Source organism: Bos indicus x Bos taurus, chromosome 8 (genome assembly GCF_003369695.1).
Source record: "Bos indicus x Bos taurus breed Angus x Brahman F1 hybrid chromosome 8, Bos_hybrid_MaternalHap_v2.0, whole genome shotgun sequence".
Taxonomy (NCBI): Eukaryota; Metazoa; Chordata; class Mammalia; order Artiodactyla; family Bovidae; genus Bos; species Bos indicus x Bos taurus.
The window spans coordinates 90951895-90973889 of record NC_040083.1 but is presented as its reverse complement, the minus strand read 5'-3'; the positions used below and the strand labels follow the sequence as shown (position 1 = coordinate 90973889).

The window sequence follows — 21995 nt, the reverse complement described above, 5'->3', positions numbered from 1 at the left end:
TAGTAAGCCATGCCCAGCATTAAGGAGGTAAAAGTCACATTTATTGTCCAGAGTGGACATAACCAAATAGTCAACTAACTTGTAGAATATTCTCTGGTCAAAGACCACCAGGAACACACCTGTGGCTGAAAAAGTTGGGTTTGTTACTTGTTGCAGTGAGAGCACACCATGAGTAATTATGGGTTGTCTCAGAAAGAGGGTGTTACATTTATGGTAAAAACTCTCCAGAAAATAGGCATAGGGTAAACTGGACAGCTACATGCAAAAAAATGAAATTAGGACATTCTCTAACACCATACACAAAGATAAACTCAAAATGGATCAAAGACCTAACTGTAAGGCTGGATGCTATCAAACTCATAGAGGAAAATAGAACACTCTCTGACCCAGTAGTATCTTTTTTTATCTACCTCCTAGAGTAATGAAAATAAAAACAAAATAAATAAATGATACCTAATTAAACTTAAAAGCTTTTTCACAGTAAAGGAAACCATAAACAAAATAAAGACAACCCACAGAATGGGAGAAAATATTTGCAAATGAAGCAACTAACCAAGGATTAATCTCCAAAATGTACAAACAGCTCAGGCAGCTCAATAACAAAAAATTCAATCAAAAAATGGGCAGAAGATCTAAATAGACATTCTGTAAAGGAGACATACAGATAGTCAAAAAGCACATGAAGTTCAACATCACTAATTATTAGAGAAATGCACATCAGAATTACAATGAGGTATCACCTCACACCAGTCAGAACAGCCATCATCAAAAAAATCTACAAACAAATGCTGGTGAAAAGGAAACCCTCCTACACTGTTGGTGGGAATTTAAGTTGGTAAGCCACTATGGAGAACAGTATGGAGGATCCTTAAACCAAAAATAGAGCTACCATACGATCCAGGAATCCCACCTCTGGGCATATATCTGGAGAAAACCATAATTTGAAAAGATATATGCACCCCAATGCTTGTTGCAGCATTATTTACAATAGCCAAGACATGGAAGTAACCTAAATGTTCATTAACAGAAGAATAAAGATGTGGTACATATACATGAAGAAATATTAGCCATAAAAAAGAATGAAATAATGCCATTTGCAGCAATATGGATGGACCTAGAGATTCATACTGAGTGAAGTCAGACATAGAAAAATACCATATGATATAGCCTGTATGTGGAATCTAAAATGAAAAAAGATACAAATGAACTTATCTACAAGACAGAAACAGAGTTAGAGATTTAGAAAACAAACATGGTCACCAAGAGATAGGTGGGGAGGGATAGATTGGGAGGTTGGTACTGATGTATACACACTGCTGTATATAAAATGGATCACTAATACAGACCTACTGTATAGGACAAAGAACTCTACTCAGTACTCTGTAATGGCCTATATTAGAAAAGAATCTATAAAAGAATGCATATATGTATATATAGAACTGATTCACTGTGCTGTACACTTGAAACCAACACAACATTGTAAATCAGCTAGACTCCAATAAAATTTTTAAAGAAGGTATATGCACCACAGTGTTCATTGCAGCACCATTTACAATAGCCAGAACATGGAAGCAACCTAAATGTCCATCACCAGAGGAATGGATAAAGAATGTGGTACACATGTATGGTGGAATGTTACACAATAAAAAAGAACAAAATAATGTCATTTGGGGCAACATGGATTGCAGGGGTTAATAATCAGCTGCCTGTTGCTCTGGTTAAGCCATGAGAAAAACACCATGGAAAAAGAACAAAAGCAAAATATAGCAATACAGTATAATCTAAACAAAAGTACATCGGGTTGATTAGTTGAGGTCGTCATGCCCTGCTAAGCTAAGGAAAAACATAGTGTGGACCTTGGAATGCCAGGTCAGTGCAAGTTCAGAACATTGCTTGTGCACACATCAAGATGTTTTCCAAAAGCATATGTGGGTCTATGACCTCCAGCTGGGTGATAGATACCCCTTGTACAAGAAAATAACAAAGATAGTTCAAAGTAATCAATAAAACGGGAGATGTGACCAGGGACACAGGAGGCTGATTTTATCATAGCACAACAGATACTTTACAACAGATACTTTCTGCATGCCAAGACACTAAATAAAAGTGATGTGGCTCTGAGGAACAGGGCTCTTGATCCAAGAAGTCTTGAGTCCCCTGGTCCCATCTTTAAAACTTTAATTTTGTCTCTAGTTTCTTTTTCCCAAACTGTGCGTCGACCACTTTAGATCCCTACCTGTTGTGCTGGCCACAGCAATGGATGGACTTAGAGACTGTCATACCAAGTGAAGTAAGTCAGATGGAGAAAGTATCATATAATATCACATATGTGGAATCTTAGAAAATGGTACAAATGAGCTTATTTACACAACAGAAACAGAGTCATAGATGTAGAAAACAAATTTATGGTTACCTAGGGGGAAAGGGAGAGGGGGTAAACTGGGAAATTGGGATAGGTAAGATAGGTAACTAATAAAGACCTACTACATAGCACAGGAAACTCTACTTAATACTCTGTAAAGATCTATATGGGAAAAGAATCTAAACAGTGGATATATGTGTGTATATAACCAACTCACTTTGCTATATAGCAGAAACTAACAACATTGTAAATCAACTATACTCCAATAAAAATTAATTTTAGAAGTATATTGACTATAGATTTTCTTATATGTTTATATCTGCTGCTGCTGCTAAGTCGCTTCAGTCGTGTCCGACTCTGTGCAACCTCATAGATGGAAGCCCACCAGGCTCCCCTGTCCCTGGGATTCTCCAGGCAAGAACATTGGAGTGGGTTGCCATTTCCTTCTCCAATGCATGAAAGTGAAAAGTGAAAGTGAAGTCGCTCAGTCGTGTCCAACTCCTAGCGACCCCATGGACTGCAGCCCACCAGGCTCCTCCGCCCATGGGATTTTCCAGGCAAGAGTACTGGAGTGGGGTGCCATTGCCCTCTCCGTGTTTATATCTAAGCAGGTCTAATTTAAATCCATATAGCATAATGTTAATGATAATAAAGAATATGAAAAAGAATATATAATTGAGTCACTGTGCTGTACAGCAGAAATTAACACATAATAAATCAGACTTCAATAAGTTTTTTTTTTAAGTACAAAAAAATTTAAAAGGGAAGGTGTTAGCAAGAGCTTTTAGGATTGGGGTTTTGACTGGGTACTCTGAGGAGAGTCCAAGGAAGCATGCTTTTATCTGTTGGTTAATTATAGAAAGCAGGGATAATTTTTAAATTACCTTAATGAATCTTATCTGAGGGCAGGACAAACTAAAGCTTTAACTGAAAGAGAAACAGCAGTCATTCCTACTAGCTGAGAGAGCAGAATGTTTAGGTTTTGCCTGTGTTCAGATGTGATTTGGAGTGGTCTTGTTTTTGTCTTGATCCTTCAGAGCCACAGAATGGCCTGATGGTGGTGTCCTATGAAAATGCATGCAGCAGGCAAATGCCAAACCCACTGAAAGTACTAAGCGAGCTCCTGGGTGTCAGGGTTCTTTTCTCTTTCTATCTTATGAAGCTCCTTTCTGACTGGTGCAGGTGACCCCTTCTGAAATCTTCAGCCCTATCTGTTCAGTTATTACTTCCAGCAGCAGCATCTGAATCCTGAAATTAATCAGGGCCTACATAAAACCATAATTATAATTACAGCATGAATATAAAATTAAATTTAATTAAGATTAAAAGTGGATGTCCAACTCAATTGTGAAGGTAAATAAAACAGAAAATTTCATTCTTTTACATTCTAGTTTTAAATGTCTGTTTTTGCAAGCAGAACTGGCCAACAGAAACAGATATACTTCATCATATTCACAGGATACAAGGCCAAATTTGGGGGAAAAAAATTGATCAGCAACTATGAATTCTCTTCTACTCAAAGCCCACTATAAAGAGGAAGAGGAAGCAAGATGACAACTCAAGGACCTGCTGCAGAGCCCTCCAGACAGAGGAGTGGGGATGAGTGTGCAGACTTTTCCCTGTCTGTCCCTAAACACTGGCCACTACCCACACAAACCCCCCAGGGAGCCCCTGTGCCCTGGAGTCAAAATTCAGAGGCCTCCAAGCTACTTGTGTCATAACCTACACATGTCTTTATCTTCTCTCAGATGATCCCTCGGTGCTCTGAAGTACACAGGTCACATTAATACCACTCCCCCAAAGCCAGCAGAATCTTTGCCTGTGACAGAATGCAGTACTAACCACTGTTCACAGTGTTAGCAAGCACAGTTGTGTGAATGTACTCAGTCACACAGTTACGGCCGACTCTTTGCAACACCATGGGCTGTAGCCTGCCAGACTCCTCTATCTGTGGAATTTTCCCAGCAAGAATACTGGAGTGGGTTGCCATGCCCTTCTCCAGGGGATCTTCCCCACCCAGGGATCGAACTCATGTCTATGCATTGGCAGTCATATTCTTTACCACTGAGCTACCTGGGAAGCCCCACACAGTTGATGAGCACAGCTTAAAGCAATTGTCAGGACATAGCAAAGGTACATAAGATTGGGTTTTATAATTCTAAAAATAATAATTCTATACCTGATGGAAATGTAAGTCGTTATAAAACTAATCCCTGTATTTCTAGGAAGTACTGCTCATTCTTCACATCTAAGGCTCCTGAGTTCAAACCCGGATTAACAGTCACTGCACAAACTGTCTGTAAAAATCAGTGTTCACGCTGAGAACAGAACGCATGATTAGATCAGTGAGGCCGTGATCCAGAAGACAGCTGATGTGCTATTTTTAAAACTTCTCACTGGTGTAAATCAGCTATCCTCCAATCAAATTGAAAAACCAGAAACTTCTCACTGTTAAAAATAATCCACATTTTGCAGATATTCCTTAGAAGGATTATCTCAGTAGCTGAAAAATGGACAATCCTGGCATGGTCATAAGTCTTCTCATTCATTTGATGTGGAAATAAGATACTCTGGCCAGCAGGAAAACCACACTGTCAACAGCTAAAAATACGTTGCTGATTTTATACTATACATCCTCATGGTTTGGACCAAACATATGTCCCACATTGTGAATTTGTTGATTCTATCTCTCTGATCAATAGACAGTGGAAAGGAGATTGTGTGGACTAAAGATGCCTAAGAAATCTGAGACAGGACCCTAAACAGAGAGACAGACAAGGGAGCAGGTGATTCATTCACTCCACAACTACGTTGAAGGTCGGTCCTGTCTATAACATGTGCCTGAGCGCTAAGTCGCTTCAGCCATGTCCCATTCTCTGTGACCCTATGGACCATAGCCTGCCAGACTCCTCTGTCCATGGGATTCTCAAGGCAAGAATACGAGTGGGTTGCTGGACCCTTCTCCAGGGGATCTTCCCAAGCCAGGGCTTGAACCCATGTCCGCTGCGTTGGCTAGCACCACCTGGGATGCTGAATAGCCACAGAGCACACAGCAGTACTAGACAGGAAAAACTCACAAAGGAAAAAATCCTGCCTTTCTGGATACCAGGGCCCTCATGCTTTAGCTTATTTGTTTCGTTTCTGAAGAAGTTCTGTGAAGAAACTCCGGGTATAGTTTATGTGAATGGAACACAGGACACTTGGGCTCTCAAACATTTACATAAGTCAGAATCACTGGGAGGGCTGGTTAACACACTGGTTACGGGGCCCACTCCTCGACTTTCTGGTTCATTACATCCAGTGGAAGTTGTGAATTTGTATTTCTAACAAGTTTCAGTGTGATGCTGAGGCTACACATTGTGGCCTGCCCACAGGCCTAATTCTTCACTTGATTATTAGTTTCTGAGCACTGTGAGGTCTGGTCTCTTTTCTCACCCAAGGCTCCAATGGATTTGCTCAACAGATGATTGTTAGGAAGTGAATGAGGGAGTTTATGAGGAAGCACAGAGAGATGAAATAGCAGGCCCAAACTGGATGTTTCTCTTTGTTTAGCCAAACCAAAGGGGACAACTATAAAGGAAGATGACAGTGGCCAGAGAGCTCTATCATTGTAAATGTGAACAGTACCAAATTACAATTTACGACTAATTAGAATTTGCATGAGTCTTTCACAAAACCACTCCAAAGGATTCATTAGAAATTTTCTTTCTTTTTTTTTTTCTGACTGTGGCAAAATGACTTAATGGAATTACCTTTACAAATGTATTAATTTATTCTACCCTGAGGATATTATATTCACTGATTTGGCAAAACTAATCTGGCCTAATAACAGACACACATTTACTGAGACTAAGCAAATTTTCCAGTAGAGAGATACTCAACCATTTGGAACAAATGAAAGTTGAGGTATAAAGATGAAAGAATGACTGTAATTTCCAAAATATGTACTAGCAAGTGTTACTGACTAAAATGCAAAGCTAAAATTTGTGCTGACAAAAAAAAAATCTACCTACCACCACCACCACCTAGAAATTCTCAACCACAGACAGATGCTCAAGTTCAAGAGATATTCTCCATACATGTGTCTCCTAAGGATGTACTAAGCTGCTAAGTCGCTTCAGTTGTGTCCGACTCTGTGCGACCCCATAGATGGCAGCCCACCAGGCTCCCCCATCCCTGGGATTCTCCAGGCAAGAACACTGGAGTGGATTGCCATTTCCTTCTCCAATGCATGAAAGTGAAAAGTGAAAGTGAAGTCACTCGTGTCTGACCCTCAGCGACCCCATGGACTGCAGCCCACCAGGCCCCTCCGTCCATGGGATTTTCCAGGCAAAAGTACTGGAGTGGGTTACCATTGCCTTCTCCAAAGGATGTACTGGCCAACTCAATATACGTGATAAACACACCTTCTCGGAGGCTTTGGTTCTCTCTGGTAGAGTCAGGAAGTGACTGCCATTCACTTCCATTCTGCCAGTGAAATACTCACTGTATACTGTCTCTTTGAAAATCCTAAATCTATTTCAGAGACCAGGGATGAAATCTTGCAGCCGACAGGGACCAGTATAAGTGAGTGAAATAGAACATAAGGCAATAGGTAGTAAAGAGACTTGCTTAACCAAAGACTGTTCTATTCTGTTTAGAGGGGAAATTCTTTCCCAGCCTCAGGAGATTGCTGCATTATGGGATGTGATCCCAGTGTTCCCAGATTTCCCAATTTTCCAAAAGGGATCAGAACTTGGAATTCCATGTAAAGTTTCCTAGCTGTTACAATAGTGTGTGACTAGTCTGAATGGCCAGCATCAAGAAGTCTGCAAACAATAAATGGTGGAGAGGGTGTGGAGAAAAGGGAACCCTCATGTATTGTTGGTGGGAGTGTAAGTTGATACAGCTACTATGGAAGACAGTATGGAGCTTCCTTGAAAAACTAAAAGTAGAACTACCATATGACCCAGCAATACCACTCCTGGGCGTATACCCAGAGAAAACCATAATTCAGAAAGATACATGCAACCCAGTGTACATATCAGCACTATTTACAATAGCCAGGGCATGGAAGCAATCTAAATGTCCATCAACAGATGAATGAATAAAGATGTGGTACACAAATACAATGGAATATTATTCAGTCATAAAAAGGAATGAAGTTGTGTCATTTGCAGAGATGTGGATAGATCTAGAGACTGTCATACAGAGTGAAGTAAGTTAGAAAGAGAAAAATGTTGTATATTAACATACATGTGGAATCTAGAAAAATGGTACAGATGAACCTATTTTCAAAGCAGAAACAGAATCACAGATGTAAAGAACAAACATATGGATACCAGGGGGAAAGTGCAGGGTGGGATGAATGGGAGATTGGGATTGACATACATATATATATAACTATGTATAAAATAGATAATGAGAACCTCCTGTATAGCACAGAGACCTCTCCTCAATTCTCTGTGATGACCTAAATGGGAAGGAAATCCAAAAAAGAGGGGATATATATGAGAGTGTTAATAGCCTTGGTAGGGAGGCCAGAGGTCTCCAAGGGGCAAGAGGAAATAAAATTGCAAGTGGCAGACATTTTTTTTCTTCTTTTAAAATTCTGTGTTGTCATGATGACACCTGGTTCCACTTGAACTTAACTTTGTCTCAAACCTTGAGCTAACCAATGCGTTTTTCTCATGGAAATGTCTTCCTTAAGCTATATTGATGAACTATGTATTTGCTTGGAAATCTGCCTTTTTTAAGACTCATGCCAATTATTTTATGGCCTGAGATGACCCACCTTGTGCCAATGCTATCTCAAAATGCATGTTGTGGACCTGGTGCAACTCCCTCAGTTTTGAGGCAGTTCCTTTCTCTAATTAACAGCTTGCTAATAGGTATATAACTCCTTGCTAAAAACTAGCAAGGGGGCACTCTTTCTGTCCCCTTTTGATGTGTGTGTCAGAAGCTTTCTCAATCTTTTATACTTTAATAAAACTTTATTACACAAAAAGCTCTGAGCGATCAAGCCTTGTCACTGGCCCCAGATCGAATTCCTCTCCTCTTGAGGCCAAGAATTCAGGCATTGTTCACAGCTCATAGCAGCAACCTTTCATATGTGTGTGTATAGCCAATTCACCCTGTTGTACAGCAGAAATTGACACAGCAGTGTAAAGCAATTATACTACAATAAAAAAAGTGTGTGACTCAAACAAAATATGTTTGCAGATAGAATGAAGCTGGCATCCTTCCATTCAGGACCTCTCCTTAGACTATAAGAAGCCCTGTTTTCCTAGTTACCTCATTGATTACTAGATATGTATTCTGTCCCCTCCTTGAAGAGCACTCCTTCCATTTTCAAACTCTTTCATAGGCTCAGAATTCTTCCCCTAATTCTTGGAGGTTAAGTTGGATAGATCATGGTTCCATCAGAAATTCTCTGATCACTTCATATGCTGAGATACTGTCCATTAGTAATGCATTTGCCATTGGTGGTGAGTGGGGGTGGCTTGATGTCACATAACCTGAAGATGACTTAAGGGGTAAAAGCTTGGGTTCCATTCCCCATGCTTCCCCACACTTTCTCCCCATCCTCATCATTCCATCTCAGGCTTTTGGAATAATATTCTGAAAATGCATGTAGGGTCCAAGAAGGAAAGCAATTTACCTAATTTCTTGAAGTATGAAAACTATCAAACCACAGCTGGAGAAAACCAGAGTATTGGGGGGAAAAGCTGAATCAAAGATTTAGAGGGTTTAAAGACAATTCTGCATAATTCTTCCAGGCCAGGTACAATTAAAAGATAGAGAGCAGCCTTTATACTAGTCCTGCAGGTCAGCACGGTCTAATGCTTCCAGTTCCTTCTTCCTCTCATTCCTCTTCATTTCTTGGAAAAGGAACAAGGGAGAGGAAGGGTGGGGGTTGGATATACTTTTCCTGAGGGTTTACCTGTTTATTCACTGAAACAATATTTATTATCTTTATTTGTTATGCATGGAGCTTATAGTCTAGTAAGTAAGACACAGGAGAAAAAGCAAATTTTAAAAAATCACACACACAATAAAGCAAACAACTTACAGACTATAATTCCAGGTATCAGTGAAAGTTCCAGGGAAAATATCATTATCCCACAGAAAGTGATAAATCAGCAGTTTTCCAGAAAAACCTGGGTGTCATATCTGGAAGCTGAATAAACGTTCATTTCCATCACCTTTCAAGAAGAGAATCTGGGCAAAGGATCCAAGTTTAGAGCTACTCTTTTCCTGTCTCTACCTCCGTCCCTTTGCTGTTGAGCAAGAGAACCCTGTGTGCCTGTAACACAAAAGGACAGAAGAAGAAAGTTTGTTCTGTTCCAGGCAGAGAGCTCAGACTCTGAGAGAAAGCTCAGGCTACAGACTGGAGCAGATGGGAGTCACAGGTTCGTATGTCCAAGCAGCAAGCATTTACTGAACATCTTCAGATATACTCCCCTGAGAATCACTGCATAATGTCTACATTCCAAGTGAACTTCCAGAAAGCTAATCAGAAGGCTAAGGGTGTGGGCCTGGACGGTGCATGTGTTTAGTGTGTGTGTGTGGCCATGTCTGCTCCACTATCTACCTTTCCAGAGTATGGATTCTGACATTCACAGAGTCTTTTGTTGTACTGACAAAGTCCTAAGTGAAAAAGCCTTCCAGATAATCATAGGTCAGTAGTTTTTAAGCCTTTTTCAGCCTCACTTTTGAGAAATAGTGTAGCTCCTATAAACCCTTTGGTCACTGTGATTTTAATTCTCACATCTGCCCAAATCCCTGAGGAAATATGTTGGTGTAACGTGTAGGCACACTCTAGCTCCCAACCTAATGGCCATTTCACCCTTTTCCAACCATCAGTTGAGATTCTCTGTCAGGATACATGGAACATTCCTCTATGTCTCTGTCATGATTACAGAAAGGTTATGATTCCTAAACTGAGTAAAACTAAGTAAGCAGCACTAAGTAAGCTTAAACAAAACTTATGTTTGTCTGAGCTTGTGTGTTTCACAGACAAGATAGGACATTCAAAACCACTAGAATATTCACATATGACCTAAACCAAATCTCTTATGATTATACAGTAGAAGTGACAAATAGATGCAAGGAATTAGATCTGATACACATGGTGCTTGAAGAACTATGGATGGAGGCTCATAACATTGTACAGGAGGGGTGTACCAAAACCATCCCAAAGAAAATGCAAAAAGGCAAAATAGATGTCTGAGGAGACCTTACAAATAGCTGAGAAGAGACGTGAAAGGCAAAGGAGAAAAGAAAAGATATATCCATCTAAATGCAGAGTTCCAAAGAATAGCAAGCAGAGATAAGGAGGCTTTCTTAAGTGAACAATGCAGTGAAAAAGAGGAAAACAATAGAATAGGAAAGACTAGAGAAAATTGGAGATACCTAGGGAATATTTCATGCAAAGATGGGCACAATAATGGACAGAAATGGCAAGGACCTAACAGAAGCAAAGAGATTAAGAAAAGAATACACAGAAGAACTGTACAAAAAAAGGTCTTAATAATCCAGATCACAACAATGGTGTGCTCATTCACCTACAGCCAGACATTCTGAAGTGTGAAGTCAGTGGGCCTTAGGAAGCATGAATAAAGCTAGTGGAGGTGATGGAATTCCAGCTGAGTTATTTAAAATACTAAAAGATGCTGCTGCTAAAGTGCTGTACTCAATATGCCAGCAAATTTGGAAAACTCAGCAAGGGCCACAGGACAGGAAAAGGTCAGTTTTCATTCCAGTCCCAAAGAAAGGCAATGCCAAAGAATGTTCAAACTACTGCACAATTGCACTCATCTCACATGCTAGCAAAGTAATGCTCAAAATCCTTCAAGTAAGGCTTCAACAGTATGTGAACCTAGAACTTCAGATTTTTTTTTTCCTGGGTTTATTTATTTATTTTTTAAATTTTATTTTATTTTTAAACTTTACATAATTGTATTAGTTTTGCCAAATATCAAAATGAATCCTCCACAGGTATACCCGCGTTCCCCATCCTGAACCCTCCACCCTCCTCCCTCCCCTCCCCTCCCTCTGGGTCGGAGAACTTCAGATTTACAAGCTGGATTTAAAAAATGCAGAGGAACCAGAGATCAAATTTCCAACATCCGTTGAATCATAGAAGAAGCAAGACAATTCCAGGAAAACATGTACTTTTGCTTCATTGACAAGCTAAAGCCTTTGACAGTGTGGATCACAACAAACTATGGAAAATTCTTAGAGATGGAAATATCAGACCACCCTACCTGCATCCTGAGAAACCTGTATGCAGGCCAAGAAGCAAGAGTTAGAAAGGGACATGGAACAATGGACTGGTTCCAAATCAGGAAAGGAGTACGTCAAGGCTGTATATTGTCACCCTTCTTATTTAACTTATATGCAGAGTACATCATGTGAAATCTGGGCTGGATGAAGCACAAGCAGGAATCAAGATTTCCCAGAAAAATATAAACAACCTCATGTATGCAGATGATACTATCTTATTGGCAGAAAGGAAAGAGGAACTAAAGAGCCTCTTGATGAGAATGAAAGAGGAGAGTGAAAAAGCTGGCTTAAAACTCAATATTCAAGAAACTAAGATCATATCATCTGGTTCCACCACTTCATGGCTAACATAGAAGGGGAAAAAGTGGAAACAGTAACAGATATTATTTTCTTGGCCTCCAAAATCACTGTGAATGGTGACTGCAGCCATGATATTAAAAGATGCTTGCTCCTTGGAAGAAAAGTTATGACAAACCTAGACAGCATACTAAAAAGCACAGACATCACTGCTGACAAAGATACATATAGTGAAAGCTATGGTTTTTCCAGTGGTCATGTATGGATGTGAAAGTTGGACTGTGAAGAAAGCTGAGCGCCAAAGAATTGATGCTTTTGAACTGTGGTGTTGGAGAAGACTCTTGAGAGTCCCTTGGACTGCAAAGAGATCCAACCAGTCCATTCTAAAGGAGATCAGTCTTGGGTGTTCATTGGAAGGACTGATGCTGAAGCTGAAACTCCAATACTTTGGCCACCTCATGCGAAGAGTTGACTCATTGGAAAAGACCCTGATGCTGGGAGGGATTGGGGGCAGGAGGAGAAGGGGATGACAGAGGATGAGATGGCTGGATGGCATCACTGACTCAATGGACATGAGTTTGGGTGAACTCCAGGAGTTGGTGATGGACAGGGAGGCCTGGCGTGCTGCAATTCATGGGGTCGCAAAGAGTCAGACACGACTGAGTGACTGAACTGAACTGATGGTTTTTCCAGTAGTCATGTATGGATGTGAGCGTTGGACCATAAAGAAGGCTGAGCACCGAAGAACTGATGCCTTTGAATTGTGGTGTTGAAGAACACTCTTGAGAGTCCCTTGGACTGCAAGGAGATCAAACCAGCCAAGCCTAAAGGAAATCAGTCCTAAATATTCATTGGAAAAACTGATACTGAAGCTGAAGCTCTAAAACTTTGGCCACCTAATATGAAGAGTCAATTCATTGGAAAAGACTCTGATGCTAGGAAAGATTGAAGAAGGGAGAAGAAGGGGCTGACAGAGGATGAGATGGTTGGATGGCATCACCGACTCAGTGAACATGAGTTTGAGCAAGCTCTGGGAGTTGGTGATGAACAGGGAAGCCTTTGTGCTGCAGTCCGTGGGGTTGCAAAGAGTTGGACATGACCAGCAACTGAACAACAGACTGAACTGGGCTGAGCATGGCCTCCTATACTACCCCTGACCATTAAATAGTTCCCCAGCTGATTCTGGCTCAAAGGTCTGTTGGGACTTCAGACGTCCTGATTAGCCCAGTAAGAAAACATTGACCCTACTAGAGAAGCCAGAGAATCGTATAAACCCATTCTGTACTTCCAGGGGCCTGAAGACCCAGTCTGGAGTGGGTTGGTCCCCGGGGAGATGAACAGGTGTCCACACCATGGCAAAGCACTAGCAGAAAGGCCTGACTGTGGCTCTGCTTTCCCAGTACGCAGAAGCAGAAGCTTAAGAGTGTCTATAAATGTGGCTGGGCCTCAAAACCACTGAATCACATTCTGCATCCTCAGCTGAGCACCAGACAAGCCCAGGCACACTCCCTTAAAGGATCCGAGTGGGAAGGTTGGAGCCAGGAGTGATTAGCCATGATGCTAGCATAGAATGTGAACTTCCCTCTCTTTGACATCTCCATCACAACCTAATGTACATCGTTATCATAAAATACCAGAGTTCTCTTATTCATAGTATGATATGAAGTCCTCAAAGAGATAGGGGTTGGGGTAAGTGAGCCCTATCAATGGGCTTGAACTGGTTGTTCCCACCCTTCCCACACCACTCTCTACCTCTTAGAAACAAACAGGATTAAAACCTTACATTTATTAGGTTATGAGGCCAATACTTTAGGCTAAATTAGCAAAACAAACTGCAAGGTTGAATTTTTTTTAATATTTAGAAGTAGGGAATCCTTCCATACTAGTATAATCCTGCTGAGTTTATGAAGACAGATGGGAAATTAACAGAAACTTAAATGACCTGGAGAAGCAACCTCAGGTTATTTTCACATGAATTTTCAACCAACATTCATCTCTATAGACTACTTAATCATGTCAGTCATAAGAAAAGATCTCATTCTCAAATTCCCTTTCCTGTTGTGATCCTACATGGGAAATATATTCTCTCTTACAAATAGGAGAAGAAACCATTTGCTTTCAGGGGAAAAAATTATTAGAAAAGGATATATTCTGAATGTCATAACAATCTGTTCTCTCATTTTTGGAATAAAAACTACAGAATGAATAGACACACATGTTACAGAAATCAATATGCATAATTTGTACATATGTGTAAGTCTGTATTTTTTCCCTTCCAATCTTTACTCAATCCACATAATACAAGTCCTATTGCCTTATTTCATAGGACAATCATACTTGAAACTGGAAGAAACCTTAGTGTTCAACCTATCCATTTTACAGGTCAGCAAACGAGTCTATAAGGTTCAACGTGATTTCTGTAGGGCCACGTGAGGTCATGTGAGAAAGAATATAAACACCTAAATCCCCCAACTCCTGGCCCAGTACTCTTTCCAAAGGACAATACAGTCTTTCTTCCCTGGAGTCTCTACTGAGATCCCATACTGCTTAGTTTAAAAAGCATAAAAAAGTACTTTTATTGCTCTATCTGTAACATAGCCTGGGTATGTAAGACATCCCACTGGTGTGATGGAGTCAGAATAAACACTGCCCTCCTGCTGCTTTTAGAGATGGCAATGCCCCCAACTCGTTCAGCCCTGACAAAGTTGATACTGCTGAAAACACACATCTGCAGGAAGTAAGTAAAAATCAGTGATTTCAGGTCTTGGAGTCATTTGACATTTCTTATAGCTCTGGGAAAATTCCATTCAATTCTGTACAAGAAGAGTTTATTGAGCATTACAGCAGAGGCAGCTGGTGCCCTGCTCACAGTCCCTTAGCACTCGCTATTTTCTCACAAAGAGGGCTTCCTGAGATGCGGGAGTGTGCTGGCTGTGTGCAGGGCTGGCTGGAGTGCCCAGGAATCAATGCCCCTTGGAGGAAACCTTGAACCACCATGCAGCTACCAAAAGATAAATACACCAGCTTCTTTGCCCCTTGGTTGGGATAACTCTGAGGCATATCCTAGGTGTCTCCAGCATGCACTGAGCCCAGTTCTCCACCCTGGGCACCTGCCCTCAATGTACTATGTCTTAGCTTCATCCTTTCCCATTTGTAGCAGGTACTTTCAAACTACTTGCCCTCAAGTCTTGGATTTAGAGACTGTTCTGGAGGAACCCAACCTAAAACAAGCATTTATACTCTGTACAAATCTTTTTTTTTTAGTTTTTAAATTTATTTTATTGAAGTGTAGTTGTACAATGTTGGGTTAATTTCTGCTGTACAGCAAAATGATTCAGATAATGGCCTTTTTCATTATATTTTCCATTATTTTTTAAATTTTATTTTAAAATTATTTTCAGCTTTTTATTTTCATTGGAGTATAGTTGATTAACAATGTTGTGTTAGTTTCAGGTGTACAACAAAGCCAAAGCGATCTTGAGAAAGAAGAATGGAACTGGAGGAATCAACCTGCCTGACTTCAGGCTCTACTACAAAGCCACAGTCATCAAGACAGTATGGTACTGGCACAAAGACAGAAATATAGATCAATGGAACAAAATAGAAAGCCCAGAGATAAACCCACGCACCTACGGATGGACACCTTATCTTTGACAAAGGAGGCAAGAATATACAGTGGAGAAAAGAAAATCTCTTTGTACAAATCATTTTTATATAATAGGTATCAGAGATATGAAGAACAAGCAGATACCATCCTAGCCCTCAAAGTTAAGACCTCTAGGAACATAACCACAAAGGTTAAGACCAGTGACGACAGTCTACTTTGGAAGGATACTGGGAATATGTACAATAAACATATGTTCACTAATGCAAGATTCTCACAATGAAAAGTGGAGTTTGCCATTAAGTGAAGTGAAGTGAAGTCACTCAGTTGTGTCCGACTCTTTGCGACCTGGTGGACTGTAGCCTATCAGGCTGCTCTGTCCATGGGATTCTCCAGTCAAGAATACTGGAGTGGGTTGCCATTTCCTTCTCCAGGGGATCTTCCCAACCCAGGGATTGAACCCAGGTCTCCCACATTGCAGGCAGATGCTTTACCCTCTGAGCCACCAGGGAAGCCCTTAAGAACTCAGCACAAAGTACCCTATGGCAGAAAGGCATCAAACAACCTAAGTAGTAAGATTACATATGTCAAAGAAACAATCAAGGTACTGATTTCACTTGGAAATATTAATACATTTCACAGAATTTGTCATCCCTTACAATGCATGCTTGAATGACCAATCTAAAGAGAAATATTTCATACAACCCGGGCTTGTTCTTTAGTGACAAGGGTAGGTACATAGACCCCCAGACTGGCTGGACAAGATTAATTGGCTATTTTGCATCTTGTGTTTGAAAAGTGTCAGAACTATCTGTCTTTTCATTCAGTTCTGTCCAAATAGATTAATTTCCATGGACGACAAACAAATTAAACAGTTAAATTTTGTGTATGTCATTAGCTTGACAAGTTAGCCATTTGGGTTTGCACTCGAGCTGGTGACTCTGCCAGTCAGACAAATGTTTGCAGGCCGCAGACACTGGCTACCCAGAAATAACCCTCCTTCGGCCCAGGACAGTTACTGAATAAGAATGATGGAACAGAGCAAGCTGAATAGAAGTAGGTGATAAGAAACCTTGAGGACATTCCTGAGCTGACAAATACTGGCTTGTTCATGGTGTGAGGTTCTAGCTGGGCTGTCTGGTGAGCTAATGAGTAGTAAGCATCTACTTTCCATGTGCCAGGCACCTTAAAAACACTATGTAATCTGCAAAACCACCTAGTGAAGTCAGTATTACTAGTATTATTATTATTACTACCCTGTAACAAATGAGAAAACTGCAACTGGGAGATGACTAGTAAGGTATTACAGCTATTTTGTCAGACCCACAAACCCATGCTTCTTCCAAAACACCATGCTGCCATCCTTTAGGGCTAGAAAAAAAGCACACCAAAGTTCAGCTCCAAAGTGTTTGCCTTAGGACGTGCAAAAATGAGTTTGAACAATCGTGTCCTCAATTGTTCAGGTCAAATAACACGTAGTTTCAGGGAAAATGAGTCTTTAAAATACTTCTTTTTTTTTTTTTTTTGGCTAAGCATTCTTTTGTCTATTATCAATGGAAAATTGATTCCTAAGTTATCTAAATTCCATCTAGCATATACAGAATTAATATTTATCTCCAGAAAAATCTGAATATTTTCAAGAAAAAGTTGAAGGATTTAATATAAAATAATGAGGATACTTTGGGAAGATTGTTGAACACATCAGATTTCATAGAAGGAAATAATAGAGAACAGTGTGAAAAATACAACAGCTTGAACTGACTCCATTTTGATTGGGTGGATTTAATACAAATTTCTTAAAAATTTGTTACCCTCCATTCTTCAAATCTCATTCCCTAATTTGGCTGTAATAAAGTTTTTCCACTCCACATACAGTGTATTATCTGCCTTAGTCTGGGTTCCCCCCTCAACGTGGACAGTGATGTGGGTGCAACTCATTTGTTTGTGAAGTAATCTGGGAAACACCCAAGGGAAGGGTAAGGGAGACAAGGAATGGAGGAGAGAGACAGTAACAGTGCATTAGTGAGCAGGTTACCACTAGGGGCAACTGGCATTCAGTCTTGCTGGGAAGCTCTCAGAGATGATATCAAACCCCTTTCAGAATAGTCCTACTGAGGAGTGAAGAAGGTAGACAGTGTATCCATCATCATGGCTTCTTCATTGGTCAAGGGGAACTGGGTGTAACCCCCTAGCAATCATGGCCTCCTCAACTTGTTAGGCCTAGCACACTTCTACAGCTAGAGAACAGCCTATGAGGACAAGATAGAAAAACCTGTATGTCTCTTCAGGACTGTCTGCAAGTGCCTCAGGCTGAGAAAAATGGGTGGAGCAGAGTGTTGCCTGCATCTGCTACACCGTGTTCACAGTGAACTGCTTTATCAATCAGCTTAGTCCACTTTACTGGGCATGCTATGCTATGCTATGCTATGCTAAGTCGCTTCAGTCGTGTCCGACTCTGTGCGACCCCATAGACGGCAGCCCACCAGGCTCCGCCGTCCCTGGGATTCTCCAGGCAAGAATACTGGAGTGGGTTGCCATTTCCTTCTTCAATGCATGAAAGAGAAAAGTGAAAGTGAAGTTGCTCAGTCGTGTCCGACTCTTAGCGACCCCATGGACTTCAGCCTACCAGGCTCCTCCGTCCATGGGATTTGCCAGGCAAGAGTACTGGAGTAGGGTGCCATGACCTAAAAATGGAAAAAAATACATATCTCTAGCCCCCCACCTCCATACTGAATAAGATCAGTGATTAGATTTAGCAACCTGAATCTCAGCAAGCATCTAACTGTTTCAGAGCAGGTGGTCCCTGGACCACTGTGTGAAAACACTGTTCTAGTGACACCAAACACCATGAGTTCACCCCCATGTGTGCTCACCACTGTCTTGGAGGAAAAAAATCCTAACTCGACCGCAGATGGATCTTACTTTCCTATGTCTCATTTTCTCAAATATAAGCTGTTGCTCATGAAGGGAATGTAATGAGTATGTGAATGGGTTAGCACTTTGCAAGTCTAATTCTGGAAAATCACTTTAAATATAGATTCATCCATCTGATTATGGGTCAGGAGCAAAATTGTCAGATACCCTTATTCTGGAGTGATCATGCTTTTCCAACAAGATGGTGTGATGAACAGGAGTGAATGGAGGGAGGAAATAAGAAAAGGGGTTATTGAAACAGAAAATGACATCGTTGTACCTACGTATGTTGGTCAGGATTCTTAGGAAAAAAATATCTTTAAGCCTTTGTTACAGGGAGCCTGCATATATACCTGTTCAGCTTTGGGAATCATCAAAGCCAGACCAACTGTTGACACCATCTTTTTCAAAATTTCCTAGGTTATGATAAAAGGTGTCATGGTACTTCTAAAAGCAGTTTGCTATGCTCAGAATATTTTTTGATAAAGTGTCATTCCTTTCACATTCTTCTCATCTGTCTGATATTATGGAGAGTCGGCAATGAGGGCCCTAGGACCTTGACACTTGTTCACCTCTCTAAGAATGATATTCCGCCATCTGGGGAGAGATGGTATCTATTGTATGTAGTGCAAACCTGAGCTCATGTCTCCTATCCTCAGCTCCAGGTTCTCATCACCACTTCTTGCTGACATCTCTTTTTATCAGGTAGTGTATAAACTTGACTCAGATGGTAAAGAATCCACCTGTGATGCAAGAGACTTGCATTCAATCCCTAGGTCGGGAAGATCCCCTGGAGATAGGAATGGCTATCCACTCTAGTATTCTTGCCTGGAAAACTCTGTGGACAGAGGAGCCTGGTGGGCTACAGTCCATGGGGTCACAAAGAGCCATACACAACTGAGAGACTAATACATTTTTTTCACTTTCATAAACTTAAAAATATCCAGGAGCATCCTGATTTCCCAAAGCCTTGAGGTTGAATACATTGCTTACTATGGCCTGTAAGGCAGTTCATGACCTGGCCTCTTCTCTGTCACTAACCCCTGTTTTACCCTATAAGCTCCAGCCTTACTAAAAACTCTTTCAGCTTTTCAAGTTCTCTGTAGATCCTTAGTTCTTGGCCCATGCCACACTGTCTCTCTGTCCTGGAAGACCCCTCCTCCTCCTTCACTTGTGTGAAGACTCACTAGTCCTCAAGTACTGCTCTAAATGAGCTTCCTCTAGGATGCCTTCCTGGCTCCTTAGAAGGTGAGTCAGAGCTGTTATGGAATCTCCGTAGGCCTTGGGATCTAACACTTTTGAAGGCTTCTTCTAATACTACATTAAGTAGACTGAGATATAACACATTACATATTATACAGTTGTTCTTGATGTACATATTTGGAAATGCTTTTTATATTTCTGCTTTTGAAATTATTTGGCTATGAACAATTATTTTCATTTGCTATTGATTATGACTGGGTCAAGAGTTACAGGTTTTGGTTGCCAACTCAGTTAATAATCAGCTATGTGAGTTCTGATAAGTCACTAAACCTCTCTGAATCTCAATTATTTTATCTGAAACAAGAGAGATCTGCACAATGATCTAGGGCCCCATTTAGCACTAAGAGCCTTTATTCTTAACTGTGAGGAGAGAAGTTTTTGATGCTGGTAAGTGTCTAGGGGCAGGAGGGGGACAAGCATTCTTTACTCCACTCACATTACAGGCACAAAGGAGACAACCACTGTAGGCACTCGGGCCAGAGCTGCCAGTTGAGTAGAAAAATACAGTTGCACAAATATGTGTAGAAAAGATAGTAGTTTTAAAACTAAAAATAAGAACAATTATTCTCATATAATGAACAATCTAATATACCAATCTATAAGCAGAGAAGAATCCAGAGCACTCAAATATTTTCTAAATGAAACTGACAACTGAAGCATGATTATAAATATTTACATTGATACTCCCAACACTCTTATTAGTGATAAACACATACTATGTATCGTAAAAAAAAAAAAAAAAATCCAGTGTTAGAAACGGCAACCTTCACTATTGTTTCAATTAATTCTATATTGAGAAGTGAATGAGACTTCAGATTTTTTGTGAGGGAGTTTTCAAGCTATAGAAGAAATAGCCAGGTTCTACCTTTGAACAACAGTATTTTCATATTTCATACTACACCCATCAGTGACTTAGTGTACTCTTCAAAGGAAGTTATTTTTTTCTAATAGAAAAAGTAATTAAGTTCTATGCAAAAAAAAAAAAAAAGTACTTTTAATACCAATATCCAGAGGCAAACACTGGCTTTTGCACATACTTTTCTTTCTAGTTATATAGCTACATATCCATATTTCCAAAATGGCATCACATTTTACAGCTGTGCTGCAGAACTTGAATGGAGAGGTTATCTGGCTGGTAGGCTACAATATCTACTGCCATGACCTGAACACACCCAGCATGTCTGAGAAGTTAATGCAGCTGATGGCCTATAAAATTTTATGTTTTGAACTAATTTGCATGGAAAAGGGGGAAGGAAAAATGCAAATAGAGGAGACAAATGTATCTGTTTTAGGCATTGATTCTTCCATGAGTACACAGATTCACATCTGAGTCCTGTGAACAGAAGGTTGTAAAGACACATCAGAGCCTCCTGATGCTCTGGTAATGAAGTGAGACATTGAGTTGGGAACAGAATTTCTTTCCTATCCTCCACAGAGACAAAGGTAGCTCAGATGGTAAAGAATCTGCCTGCAATGCAAGAGTTCAATTCAGTTCAGTTCAGTCCAGTTGCTCAGTTGTGTCTGACTCTTTGCGAGTCCATGAACCACAGCACGCCAGGCCTCCCTGTCCATCACCAACTCCCAGAGTTTACCCAAACTCATGTCCATTGAGTCGGTGATGCCATCCAACCATCTCATCCTCTGTTGTCCCCTTCTTCCTCCTGCCCTCAATCTTTCCCAGCATCAGGGTCTTTTCAAATGAGGAGTTATTTCTCCACTGAGTAGCATATTGGGTACCTACTGACCTGAGGAGTTCATCTTTCAGTGTCCTATCTTTTTGCCTTTTCATACTGTTCATGGTGTTCTCAAGGCAAGAATACTGAAGTGGTTTGCCGTTCCCTTTTCCAGTGGACCACATTCTGTCAGACCTCTCCACCATGACCCGTCCATCTTGGGTGGCCCCACAAGGCATAGCTCAGTTTCACTGAATTAGACAAGGCTGTGGTCCATGTGATCAGATTGATAGTTTTCTGTGATTGTGGTTTCAGTCTGTCTGCCCTCTGATGCCCTCTCTCAGCAATGCAGGAGACCCAGGTTCAAACCCTGGGTTGGGAAGATTCCCCAGAGAATGGAATGGCTACCCATCCATGGACAGAAGAGCCTAGAGGGCTACAGTCCATGGGGTTGCAAAGAGTTGGACATGACCGAGTGGCTAACCCCCACACCCACCCATGGCTGAGATTTTAGCATTCCCCATGACAGCAAAGCCAGCAGTGGCAGGGCTGAGGCACCTTTATGTGGCTTCTTTGCTTGAGAAAATAGATATGTATGGCTGGAGCTGATCAACAA

General features: G+C 40.8%; 1 protein-coding gene across 2 annotated transcripts in view; it reads right to left on the bottom strand.

Annotated features, from left to right (window-relative positions):
* Positions 1–21995, bottom strand: part of PLPPR1 (phospholipid phosphatase related 1) — a 306884-nt gene that overhangs the window by 108994 nt on the left and 175895 nt on the right. The window lies entirely within an intron of this gene.